This window comes from Octopus bimaculoides, chromosome 6, assembly GCF_046866305.1.
Source record: "Octopus bimaculoides isolate indiv1 chromosome 6, ASM4686630v1, whole genome shotgun sequence".
NCBI classification, from domain to species: Eukaryota; Metazoa; Mollusca; class Cephalopoda; order Octopoda; family Octopodidae; genus Octopus; species Octopus bimaculoides.
This window is the reverse complement of record NC_142933.1, coordinates 77,323,116-77,336,307: the sequence shown is the minus strand read 5'-3', so window position 1 is coordinate 77,336,307 and position 13,192 is coordinate 77,323,116. Positions and strand designations below refer to the sequence as shown.

The 13,192-nt window shown below is 36.0% G+C and overlaps 1 protein-coding gene across 2 annotated transcripts in view; it reads left to right on the top strand.

The window, feature by feature from the left end:
* Nucleotides 1-13,192, top strand: part of LOC106877218 (intraflagellar transport protein 54) — a 293,932-nt gene that overhangs the window by 62,656 nt on the left and 218,084 nt on the right. The gene's annotated exons all lie outside the window — the stretch shown is intronic.

Here is a 13,192-nt window from a genome sequence, read left to right as displayed (position 1 = left end):
GGGTAAAGAGAGATACGTAGTAGTAATAGAGGAAGAACGAGAGGGGGAAAAATGATAGAGAAAGAGATAGAGTCGCGTCAGAAAATATAAAGTTGAAAACTACTTACAACTGGAATGACGCAGACGTTTGATCATGTAAAACAATAATAAATGAGTATATGCATATATACGTACAGGTATGTGCATACCTACGTCTACCTGTATATCTGGGTACGTATATATATGTACATGCATATATGCACATATATGTACATATATGTATATATGTATCTATATATACATATATGTACGTAAATATATATGTACATATATATACACATATGTATATATACATATATATGTATATATATATGTATACATATACGCACATATATATATATATAGATGTATATATATATATATATATATATATATATATAAATACATGCATATATATATATGTCTGTGTATATGTATACATATACACGCATATGTATATATGTATACATATATATACATACACATATATATATATACATATATATATATATATATATATATATATATATATATATATATATATATATATATATATCTACATGTATATGTATGTATGTATGTATGTATGTATGTATGTATGTATGTATGTATGCATGTATGTATATATGTATGTATATAAGTTGCAGGTCCTCTCTGTACCTTACATTCATTAAATTATATGTTATTTCTATAAAGAAACCGTTGACAGTTTGGAGCTTCGGTCTAGTATTGTTCAATAATGCATACAGCAACATTGTTGCCTTTCAGATATACGGAGTTTGTGCTGAATATAATAATACGCCATGTTCGCAAATGGTGCAGATAATCTGTAGTTGGTCATAGAAGCATAGAAATAAATATATTCTGAAATTTGGTCTGTGGTATTCTTGCTATTACATTTATTGGGCCGTATTACATACTGTTTAATAAGGTACCGTTTAAGAATGCTAAATTGTCTACTCTAAGAACCGAATATATTACAACCATCCATTTCAACCGTTGATTTCTCTCTATTTTTAGTCGAGATGATATTGAAAATATTCTCTGCCTGCATCTAATTGATAGTTTACCAGTTTGGGTTGACAAATTTTATGATGCCTGTGTAACCAGCAGGAAATGTTTTGCTCCTCATTTCTCTGCAAATAATGATTCATAGTTCCACTTCGGATCAGGCTATTCTGGACGTGTAATTAATCGGTTAGTTTTTCCTATACCCCTTCCCATAATGAGAACCGTCTATACACATACATTCAAACCATCTTTATTTCACACACACACACGCGCGCGCATACACTCACACATTTAAACTATATAATCAGTATTTTGCTCGCTAGGTCTTCTTATAATTTTTGTACTTTCAATGGAAACGAGCTGGCAGAAACGTTAGCACGCCAGGCGAAATGCTTAGCGGTATTTCGTCTGCCGTTACATTCTGTGTTCAAATTCCACCGAGGTAGACTTTACCTTTCATCATTTCGGGGTCGATAAATTAAATACCAGTTGCGTGCTGTGGTTGATCTAATTGACTGGCCCCCTCCCCAAAAATTTTAGGCCTTGTGCCTAGAGTAGAAAAGAATATTTGTACTTTCACAAAGGCGGCGAGCTGGCAGAAGCGTTAGCACGCCGGACGAAATGCTTAGCGGTATTTCGTCTGCTGTTACGTTCTGAATTCAAATTCCGCCGAGGTCGACTTTGCCATTCATCCTTTCGGGGTCGATGAATTAAGTCCCAGTTACGCACTGGGGTCGATGTAATCGACTTAATCCATTTGTCTGTCCTTGTTTGTCCCCTCTATGTTTAGCCCCTTGCGGGCAATAAAGAAAAAAGAAATGTTAGCACGCCGGGCAAAATGCTTAGCGGTATCTCGTCTGTCTTTACATTCTGAGTTCAAATTCCGTCGAGGTCGACTTTGCCTTTCCTCCTTTCGGGGTCGATAAATGAAGTACCAGTTGCATACTGGGGTGGATTTAATTGACTGGCACCCTCCTCAAAATTTGGGGCCTTGTGCCTATAGTAGAAAAGAATATTTGTACTTTCACTTTCAAGTACAGCATTAAAAATAACCTAATAAGGATGAGTCGTATAGTTGCTCGGCTTGTTATTAATAGAAACCAAATCTTTGCCAAAATTTACCTTAAATTGTCCAATGAGTCTAATGCCAACATGATCTTTTATGCAAAATTGATTTCAAATACCTTTATACTATTTTGTCTGCAACGTTTAGTATCAATAACTTAGGTAGCTTGCAATCATTATTAACATTCTAACCCAAATACCTTAATTATAAGTTGTAATCTCAAATTTCAAGTAAGCTCTAGACGATTGGCCATAACAATCTTTTGGGGATTTATTAATTTAAATGCTGAATGCATGAAGAGAAAGCACTCAAACTACATTGTACAGTGCAGGTATTTATCATTAATTTACGACACTAGTGTTAGTGACCAGTGATAATCAGATTAGAATTACACACATACACACATGCACGCACGCGCGCGCACACACATATATATACATATATGTATGTATGTGTGTGTGTATGTATGTATGTATGTATATATAGATGTATATATAGATATTATTAAGCACCAAATATATTCAAATATGGCGCACTTATTTCTCTTTAAGAGGATTTAATAATAATTAACCCTGTTTTAATCATATAACGACAAACTGGATAACCAACTGATTTATTGCGATGCATACAATCTGTAAAAGGAAAGCAAAATTCTTTAATTATCCATGACATATTAACTGTAAATATCTGTCATTTGTTCAAGATATAATTCATTTGCACTACAAGGCTTCAAAATTTCACAGTCAACAATTCTATCTCTATTCAAATAATATTTAAATACTTCGCAACAGAAAATGCAAGAAACAGAGAACAAAAGTAACAAAATTGCGTGTTAACAAAATTTCTACTTAAGTATATTTTCACCGAGTAATTGGCCTTCTTTTAATTTTTCGTTTCTATATTTACTATTATCCAACGTTATACTGAAGGACTAAATTCTTGGAACGACATTAGACTACAAGTCCGTATGTAATGAATGCATTATTGGTGTGACATTCATCAGTATTTCTGCGAAAGTCGCTTAAGTGATGGTTATTCTGCTAACATTCGATAGGGTATTGTTTTCTAGGATCACAAGGCCGATAAAATTGTAAACTATACCAAAATCATCACTCATATGCGAGTTTGGTAATATATACCACGCATGCTCTGCTCATTATTTCCGGAGCCCGTGTAGTCGCGACCAGAAACTGACACACTCTGAATCCTACAGAACCTCTAGGATGTGACAGACGGAAACAGAGAGCGTGAAGATATACACACAAGTATATATATATATATATATATATATATATATATATATATATATATATATACCCACTCCTTCGTTACCCCATCCTTACACATTCCAACTCCACCACCCCTATACATCCCATCCCACCCACCCCATCCCTTAGACCCCACCCTTGCTTCCCCACTCTCGCGTCCCCCACACCCCATTACAACACAACACCACCTCCCCACCCCACTGCTGAATCGTGAAGTTACAGATACATGAACAAACCAATAGCAATTGTGAAGTGGTATGTATGTGAATGAACGCATTTTTCCGTCTCCCAAATTCACTCACAAAGCATTGGTAGGCTCGTGCCGCCTCGTTGACCATACAACCATATCTGCGCCTGTGTATGTGTGTATTTCTAAGTGAAATTTTCCCTAAGTTGAACCAGGAGTCATTTTAAGAACTGAGAATATCATGTCAATGGTTTAAGTTATTCAAGATGTAATAGTATGCAGTACTGAACTAACACCTTCAATGATAGAGTATGCAGTAACGAACTACCACCTTCAATGATAAAGTATGCAAAATCACACTGTTTGAATGGGTAACGAGACCAATTTCTATTACGATATATTGAACATGATCAGCCTTTTATAGGCTCAGCACGTTAATCTGAAATGATTGGCCATCTTACCTATCGTGTAAGTTTTGTACATTGGCTGAATATTGCGCAGGATTTGGATCGAAGATCCAATCACGATGCGCATAATGCCTTCTCAAACAACTAATCTGAAGATCCTCTGGAGTCTACCTTCTTTCTATGAATTGATGTAACAAATCATCTATGGGCAGAGGGGTGAGCGATTTTCATGAAGGCGAGTCATGTTATTTTCCTTCCGTTTTTCACCAGAACAAAATTAATATAACGGAGTACATGTAACCAACGACGGCCCGAGCTGAATTATCCAAACGACCAGAATTCGTGATGTCTTTATTTTGTCCCATGTACTATATAACTACCAGAATTTGTGATGTCTTTATTTTGTCCCCTGTACTATTTCATAAAGTCTCGCTGCATTTCTAAAGTTCGTTTCTTGTATTATTTTCCATGAGTGAACTCGCAACATATATTATATAATGGTATGTAAGATTCCGTAGTAAAACCAAAGGTGACTTTATACAACACCATTAAAAATTTAGATAACAGAAATTCAAAATTTTACGTCATCTGACGCCGGGGAAAATTATATAACAAAAATCATTCACAAGAAAATCCAATGAGGTATACTGAGAGTATAAATCAAGACATCATATAAAAAATTTCCATTATATTTCGGAAGAGTCGTAACTGTTGTTGGCACTCCGTCGCTTACGACGTCGAGGGTTCCAGTTGATCTGATCAACGGAACAGCCTGCTCGTGAAATTAACGTGCAAGTGGCTGAGCACTCTACAGACACGTGTACCCTTAAAGTAGTTCTCGGAGATATTCAGCGTAACACAGTGTCACAGGCACAACAGAAACAGGAAGTAAGAGTGAGTTGTAGTGGAAGAGTACAGCAGGATTCGCCACCATCCCCTGCCGGAGCCTCGTGGAGCTTTAGGTGTTTTCGCTCAATAAACACTCACAGCGCCTGGTCTGGGAATCGAAACTGCGATCCTATGACCGCGAGTCCGCTGCGCTAACCACTGGGCCATTGCGCCTCCACTAGAGTCGTAACTAATAAGGCCTATAAACGCATTTGCTGGTTGTTATTTTGGTTATATTTCCCTTATTTTTCACCACATCTATCCGTTGCCTTTTCAAATGCTCGGTTTTTAACTAAACATTTATACTGATGACGTTATTCGTTTAATTTGCTTTCTTTTGTCGTTGCCAATACAAGAACACACATGTGTATGAAGGCGGGTGCGTGTGTATTGTTTGGTCTTCATTATTTTTTAGACATATTTTATCACGATATTACTATTGCTTTAATCTGGTGGTGGGTGTTGTAGTTAAGGTGTATTGTTACACCACTCGTTCTTTCTAAATATGTAGGTCTGCTTCCTGTATTTGTATAGCTTCTGTAATTTATCTTGATGTGGGTCATTTGGGTAAATGGAAATAATTTTTTATCGAACCATTGTGTTTTTGTATGGCATGTTGATAGAATGCAGACATTTGTTTCTTTACATTGTATTCCCGCAAGTATTCAGCAGTTATTTCACGTAAATTGAGGGCTGTTTCTCCTACGTAGGTTATGATGATGTCCTTATATTAACTCTCTCGAGTTACATAACTTCTCTGGTTTTGTAGTTTAATTTTCGGTTGGTTGTGCACGCTCTGCAGTTGTTGTAGTACCGTGGTATTCCCTTAAATAGGTATGACTTGCATTATAATGAGTAGGTTAGTGGATTTGTCTGTGTTTTTCTACTTTTTAAATTTAAAATTAGTGTCATTAGTGCCTTTCTAAATTTACGAGTTAGTTCTCATCTGGACGTGCTACTGATAAACATTATATTTGCTTTTGTAATACTTGGGATTTGTTTTTGCCATATCAGAAGATTTTCTTGTCTAGCATTTTTCTTTTTCTGTCCAGTCTGTTCCAAAATTTACCCCGGTATATGAGGCACACTCTTTCAGCAACATTTCCAACTTCTCTCCACACACTTATCCGTTCTCGTTGGTTATATTCTTTTCTACCATAGGCACAAGGCCTGAAATTTTGGGGGAGGGGGCCAGTCGATTAAATCAACCCCAATACGCAACTGGTATTTAATTTATCGATACCGAAAGGAGGAAAGGCAAAGTCGACCTCGACGGAATTTGAACTCAGAACGTAACAGCAGACGAAATACCGCTAAGCATTTCGCCCGGCGTGCTAACGATTCTGCTAGCTCATCGCCTTTCTCATTGGTTATATTCTGAGAATAGTATGTGAAAGGTGAAATCATTCTTTCTCTATTCACCAGATTGACATATAAGATGCATTTCTCATGATCCTTACTAGATCTGCTCTCAAAATGTTTAATTTTGCATTTGTTAATTTACTAGAGCTCTTGAGGACCAGGTGCTCATTGGCCATAGGTTGCATATACTGTATTTTCCGGCATACAAGTCGACATAGTATATAGTGTAAACAAGTAGTGCAAACATTTAAAGATAATTACTATTTTTCCAAATCCTGCTGAATTTTACTTGATAATTTTGGCCTTCCTAGGGAGTCTGGGTGTATAAGTCGACCTACCAATTTTTGCCCTAAATTTTGATCTAAAAAGTTCGATTTGTGTGCTGAAAAATATGTAATGCAACTAAAGGATTTGTGCCTTAATTCTGTGTCTAGAACTAGTAGTCTTTTGTTCGGGTGTTTGGGTAGATAATCTACAGAAGACCGTGCTGAAATTTTTCCATAGTATATTTTTTCTATTTCCCGGATTTCATCTTTTAGAGTGATTTTAATAACATGCTTATGTCATATATATTTCGAAAGAACATTACTAGAGAGTATATCACTAGAGAGTATATCACTAGAGAGTATATTACTAGAGAGTACATTACTAGAGGTTTTAATTTCTCTTTCAGATACCGTTTGAATTATCTCACCATACGCATAGGTACATATTTAAATACGTCTGTATGTATACATATGTCTATATATTTATGTATGTATATATGCGTGTACGTGTGCATATATGTACGCATCTGTCTATTTATCTATCTTTCTTCCTTTCTTTCTTCCTTTCATTCTTTCATTCTTTCATTCTTTCTCTCTCTCTGTCTCTCTGTCTCTCTGTATATATATATATATATATATATATATATATATATATATATATATACATACATACCCATATATATATATAGCAACAACCACGTGTGTAAATCAATAAACTTACATTTGGTTTTTAGAATGTGTATCGTACGATACAGACCAGAAGGTGATATTTCAAACGCAGTATTGCCATTAAAACAGTAGAAAAGTTGGGTATAATTACCCTTACAAGATGGAAAAAGTTGACAACAGCCACACACACATACATACATACATACATACATACATACATACATATGTGTGTATGTAAATATATACATATACATGCATGCACGCGTCTATTTATTCTTATAGTGATATTAGTCCCGTGGTTAACAGCTTGAACATCAATGTGAGCAACATATGAAGATTTATTTTTGAAAACCAAAATAGCCAATCCCCTGAAGGATAAATTTCACTGCAATATTATATTTGTTTACAAGACATATGTATGTGATTCCATATATAGATTTATTCAAAACCTAGACTGACTATGTGCACCAGCTATTTAAAAATTAAACAAATCTACACGTCCACTTTCGGGATTGACTTTTCTCTTGAATGTCAGATTTAAAACTTTAGCGCTGCCACCATCAACGTTTGTTGGCACTCCGTCGCTTACGACGTTGAGGGTTCCAGTTGATCTGATCAATGGAACAGCCTGTTCGTGAAATTAACGTTCAAGTGGCTGAGCACTCCACAGACACGTGTACCCTTAACGTAGTTCTCGGGGATATTCAGCGTGACACAGTGTGACAAGGCTGACCCTTTGAATTACAGGCACAACAGAAACAGGAAGAAAGAGTGAGAGAAAGTTGTGGTGAAAGAGTACAGCAGGGTTCGCCACCATCCCCTGCCGGAGCCCTGTAATTCAAAGGGTCAGCCTTGTCACACTGTGTCACGCTGAATATCCCCGAGAACTACGTTAAGGGTACACGTGTCTGTGGAGTGCTCAGCCACTTGCATGTTAATTTCACGAGCAGGCTGTTCCGTTGATCGGATAAACTGGAACCCTCGACGTCGTAAGCGACGGTGTGCCAACATCCATCATTCTATAAGAATCAAAAGTATCAAGAATGTGATTTTATGGGGATTTTATGGGGATTCCTTTCCTGACATTGTTCACATGGTTTGCAAGATTTATTAATTTTTCTACCAGGACATGAACTCTAGAAACGGCCGTTGAAAGTAAGTGAACCTCCTCGAACTGTATCTTATATACCATTTATATGTTTAAAAAATATACCGAACTCGATGGATCTTTTAATCGAAACTCTTAACCGCTCTTAATTTCAGTACAAAAAACTTTTTTCGGTCCTCTTTTTCTCTCACTTCCTTCCATACGTCTCCCACATTTTCTGAATATTAAAAAAAAAATATTCATATGTGTCGATACGTACTAATATATGCATACGCATTTTAAGTCGAATTTATAAATGTATGAGTATGATTGCCTAATTTGAGTTTATATCGTAATTCTTATATATATATATATATATATATATATATATATATATATATATATATAAATGTTTCCTTCTCGAACCACACCAGGCACACGAGGACAGGTTTCCCGGTTTCAATGGTGTATATATTCCCCACCTGGACGGGATGCCGGTCCGTCGCTGGATTACTCACTATTGCCAGCTAAGTGAACTGGAGCAACGTGAAATGAAGTGTTTTTCTCAAGAACAAGACGCGTTGCCCGGTCCAGGAATCGATATCACGATCTTGCAATCATGCGTCCAACGCCAGAACCACTAAGCTACGCGCCTCCACTTATGAGTGTGCGTGTGTGTGTGTGTGCATTTAAACACACACACATTTTGGTTATAACCAAAAGGCTATAATACATGAGTAGGTGCGTGTATGTAGGCCTGCATGTGCTTTGTTATCCCGTATCAAAGAGAGAGTTAATTTCATTATGAATGCTTTGAAGGTAACTTTTTCTTAAAAGATAGTTTCATCTAGTCAGATATAAAATATATCTCTTTTTCAGTCCAGTCATCCGATCCAGGCAGATCTATTTCTAACTCTATATAACTGACAGCCTTGTGCTGCTGGGCGCAAAGAGATTTTATCTATTTTCTATTTTTACATTACCTGACGAGAAATGCAGGCCTCGAAGCACGATGTAATATCAGACATTTTCCATTCATGTTGTGCATCAGAAGTTGAATCTATCCGTTTGTTCTTTCTCTCTATAGACTTAGTGTCATAGCATCTGTGAGGGACCGTGCGATGCAAGGTGACAAGAATGAGTCTTTAGTACATCACACAACCCTTACAAGAAATATAAAAAGAATAATACATATATGTGCCAGAGGGAAAAAGAGAGATACAACCGAGTAGAATGTTTAAGAGAAGATTTATTGATGTTAACATGTGTATTTGTGTGTGCGTCGTGTGTACAGAATAATAGACAGGCCATCATGAGAACAAAGTGTATGTGTGTATAGACATGGATGTATGTATGCGTGTTTGTTAAGTACATATAAGAATAGCAATGAAGAAGACAATGGCAGAGTCTATAATGAGAAGTTAGACGAATGTACATAGACACAAGATTGAGAAATACCAGTTCGTAATCAATTATACACGGTAGTTGAAATACTGTATCAAGAAGTTGCGGCCATGATGTTAATCCGGTTGCGGTACATGTACGTGAAGTTGTGGCTGTAATGCTGCTACCTGGATCACTTGGTACAGGAGTTCTCGCTGGTTGTATATTTGCTGTTGATCCATGGTGACGTAATTCACGAACAGTGATGTTGAAATGCCAATGAAGGAAATCCTCCTCCACATGTAACAGTTGGAAAAAGGCAACATGCGTCAGATGCTTCTTTTGGCTGTCTCCACACTTATACTCTGCCGGTGGTCGGAAATAAGGTAAAGATGACTCGTCCGAGAAAATAATATTCTTCCACTATTCTAGGGACCAGTTCTTTATTTTTTTTTATTTTTTATTACTCCACTCTAAACGCATTGCAACGTTTGTTTTTGAAAGTAGTGGTTTTCTGATTGCAGCCCACTCGTGAAATCCGGCTTTGTGCAGCTCCCGGTGAACAGATTTTGTTGAAACTGGGTTCTCGAGGTGGTCATTAAGTTCTGCAGTAATTTTGTGATTTTTTTTTTTTTTTTGTGATCCTTTCTAACAATTCATGTATAGTCCGACAGTCCCTGTTTGAAAGTTTTGGTTTTCTTCTGGAGTTTTGTTTCGACGAGGAGATTTTTCCCTTTTTCTCAAAGGCTGTCATTACTTTCGAGACAGTACTTCTTGATACACCAAACATTTCGGTTGTTTTCGTTACGTTAGCGCCTGCCATACGAGCATCAACAATTTGACTTCTTTGAAAGTCCGATAAATCCGTCATTTTAACGAATTTTAATTACCTCTTCCTGGTGATATCTAAAAAAAAAAAGAAGCAATTTTAGCAAAACAAATTAAGCACCAATAATAATAAATAAATAAAAACTTTAAAATAAACGAGCTTTTGACAGTTTTGTAATTATTTCAAAATTATGATGCTATGATGCTAGGTGTTTCCATTATTTTGTCCAACCCTTGTATGTATATATATATATATATATATATATATATATATATATATATATATATATATATATATATTACCTGTTTCAGTCATTAGACTGCAGCCATGTTGAGGCACCGCCTTGAACTTTTAGTGGAATGAATCGATCCCAGTACTTATTTTAAAGCCTTGTACTTATTCCGTTGGCTTCTTTTGCCCAACCGTTAAGTTACAGGGACGTAAACATATCCATACCGGTTGTCAAGTGGTGATGGAGGGAAACATAGACACACACATAGATATATACATATATTTATAAGACGGGCTTCTTTCAGTTTTCGTCTACCAAATCCACTTATCAGGCTTTGGTCGGCCCAAGGCTATAGCAGAAGATACTTGCCCAAGGTGCCACGAAGTGGGACTGAACTCGGAACAATGTGGCTAGGAAGAAGTTTCTTACCACACAACCACTTCTTGGCACGTGGCTGTGTGGTAAGCAGTTTCTTTCCCAACCACATGGTCCTTGGTTCAGTCTCACCTTGAGCAAGTACTTGTGCTCTCTCTCTCTCTGTCTATATATATATATATGTGTATATATATACAAAAATAAGAGGAATGACCAGCAAAAGTCATAGAACCACTGGTTCTAATTGATTAATATCAATTTCTACCCTCATAGATAAATTTTATGTATATATATATATATATATATATATATATATATATATATATATGTGTGTGTGTGTGTGTGTGTGTGTGTGTGTGTGTGTGTGTGTAGCGTTTATTTTGTATACCTACGCTCCTGAATTGGAACTGTGGTTTAAATTGGATTTTGATACTCGCATATCCACGACATCCTACAAACATTTGATGTTATTTACTTCACTGTGAGCTACGTCTTGATGTGACTTGATTCTTATGAATCCATTATAATAAAATAATATATATGATTTTATTATATGGATTCATAAGATTCAAGCTACATCAATTTCATGTTCTCTCTATACTTGGAATTATGTCTTATTACTTAAATAATAGACCAAGAAACAATGGCTCAAAAATAGAAATAGAAAAGTTTGCATATTTGAGCACAGTTTTATAATGTAAGCAATAACTCCAGGAAGCCTGCGTAGTCAAAATTATGGGTAAATATTTTAACTTGATTAATTTCAGTCGAAGCTTACGGACAGTATTACTATCGTTTATGAGCTTAAAAACAACGAAGACAAATCATCGTATTTTAAGTTTGAACAAGGATGATACTGGGAGAAAACTAGTGTAAACAAGGATGATATTGGGAGAAACTAGAAAACTAGTGTAACCAGGCCTGAAGATGTTGGGTCTCACAGGCAAGATGATTCTGTATTGAGAGAGGAATATCATTGTGCCTTAACTGTAGACCTGGACACACCATACCACCATAAAAAAAAAAAACACTGATGTTAAAACAATGACGATGATGGAGGCGATAAAATCTTCATTTTCAATCATCCTCGTATTCAGATTAAATTATTAAAAACGATTCTCCCAAGACACTTATAACTATAATGTGTGGTAAGAAGAAACTTGCTTCCCAAACACATGGTTCCAGGTTCAATCCCACTGCGTGGCACCTTGGGTAAGTGTCTTCTACTATAGCTCTCGAGCCGACCAAAGCTTTGTGAGATTATTTGGTAGACGGAAACTGAAAGACGCCCGTCATATGTATGTATGTATGTATGTATGTATGTATGTATGTATGTATGTATGTACGTACGTACGTACGCACGCACGCACGCACGTATGTATGTATGTATGTATGTATGCATGTATGTACGTACGTACGTCCTCCCATCGTCGCTTGACAACTGGTATTGGTGTGTTAAACGTCACCGTAACTTGGCTGTTCAGCAAAAGACCCCGATAGAATAAGTTCTGGAGTGGATTTGTTTGACAGAAACCCTTCAAGGCGGTACTCCAGCATGGCCGTAGTCAAATGACAGAAACAAATAAAAAAATAAGAATAAATAAATAAATATTTCTTTTTCGGACAGTTTACAGAGTTTATAGTAGCGACAAACATTACAAAAAAAAAAAATAAATAAAGGAAGGAAAAAAAAGAAGCCCGTATAATTCATAGAAATTCGAAAACGTTCTTAAACGACCAATTTGCTTTTATTATAAACTAAATAAATCAAAAATAAAGTTACTTTGAGCTGATAGTTAAAACGTCGAAAGGCAAAGTTACAACACATCTTGCACATATACTCGTTGGTAAGCAAAACTTTTTATGACTACACTTAATACTTGAACCTCAATTATAAATGTTTGATTATTTCATAATGTCAGCGAGAATAGTATTTAAAAAAAAAAAATCTTCGTAAATTAAAAGTCAGGGTTGAACGTGTAAACGTCTGTTAGGCAAATCGTACCATAGCGATTAATTAAAAGTCTGAATTCAGACTGTTATCTTTGGTCATCTAATTTGTGTACATAAGGTTATATATATATAACCTTTCCTTGCACCTGGTACAGAGTATTGACTATCTTACAATGTAAACATTGCTGTCC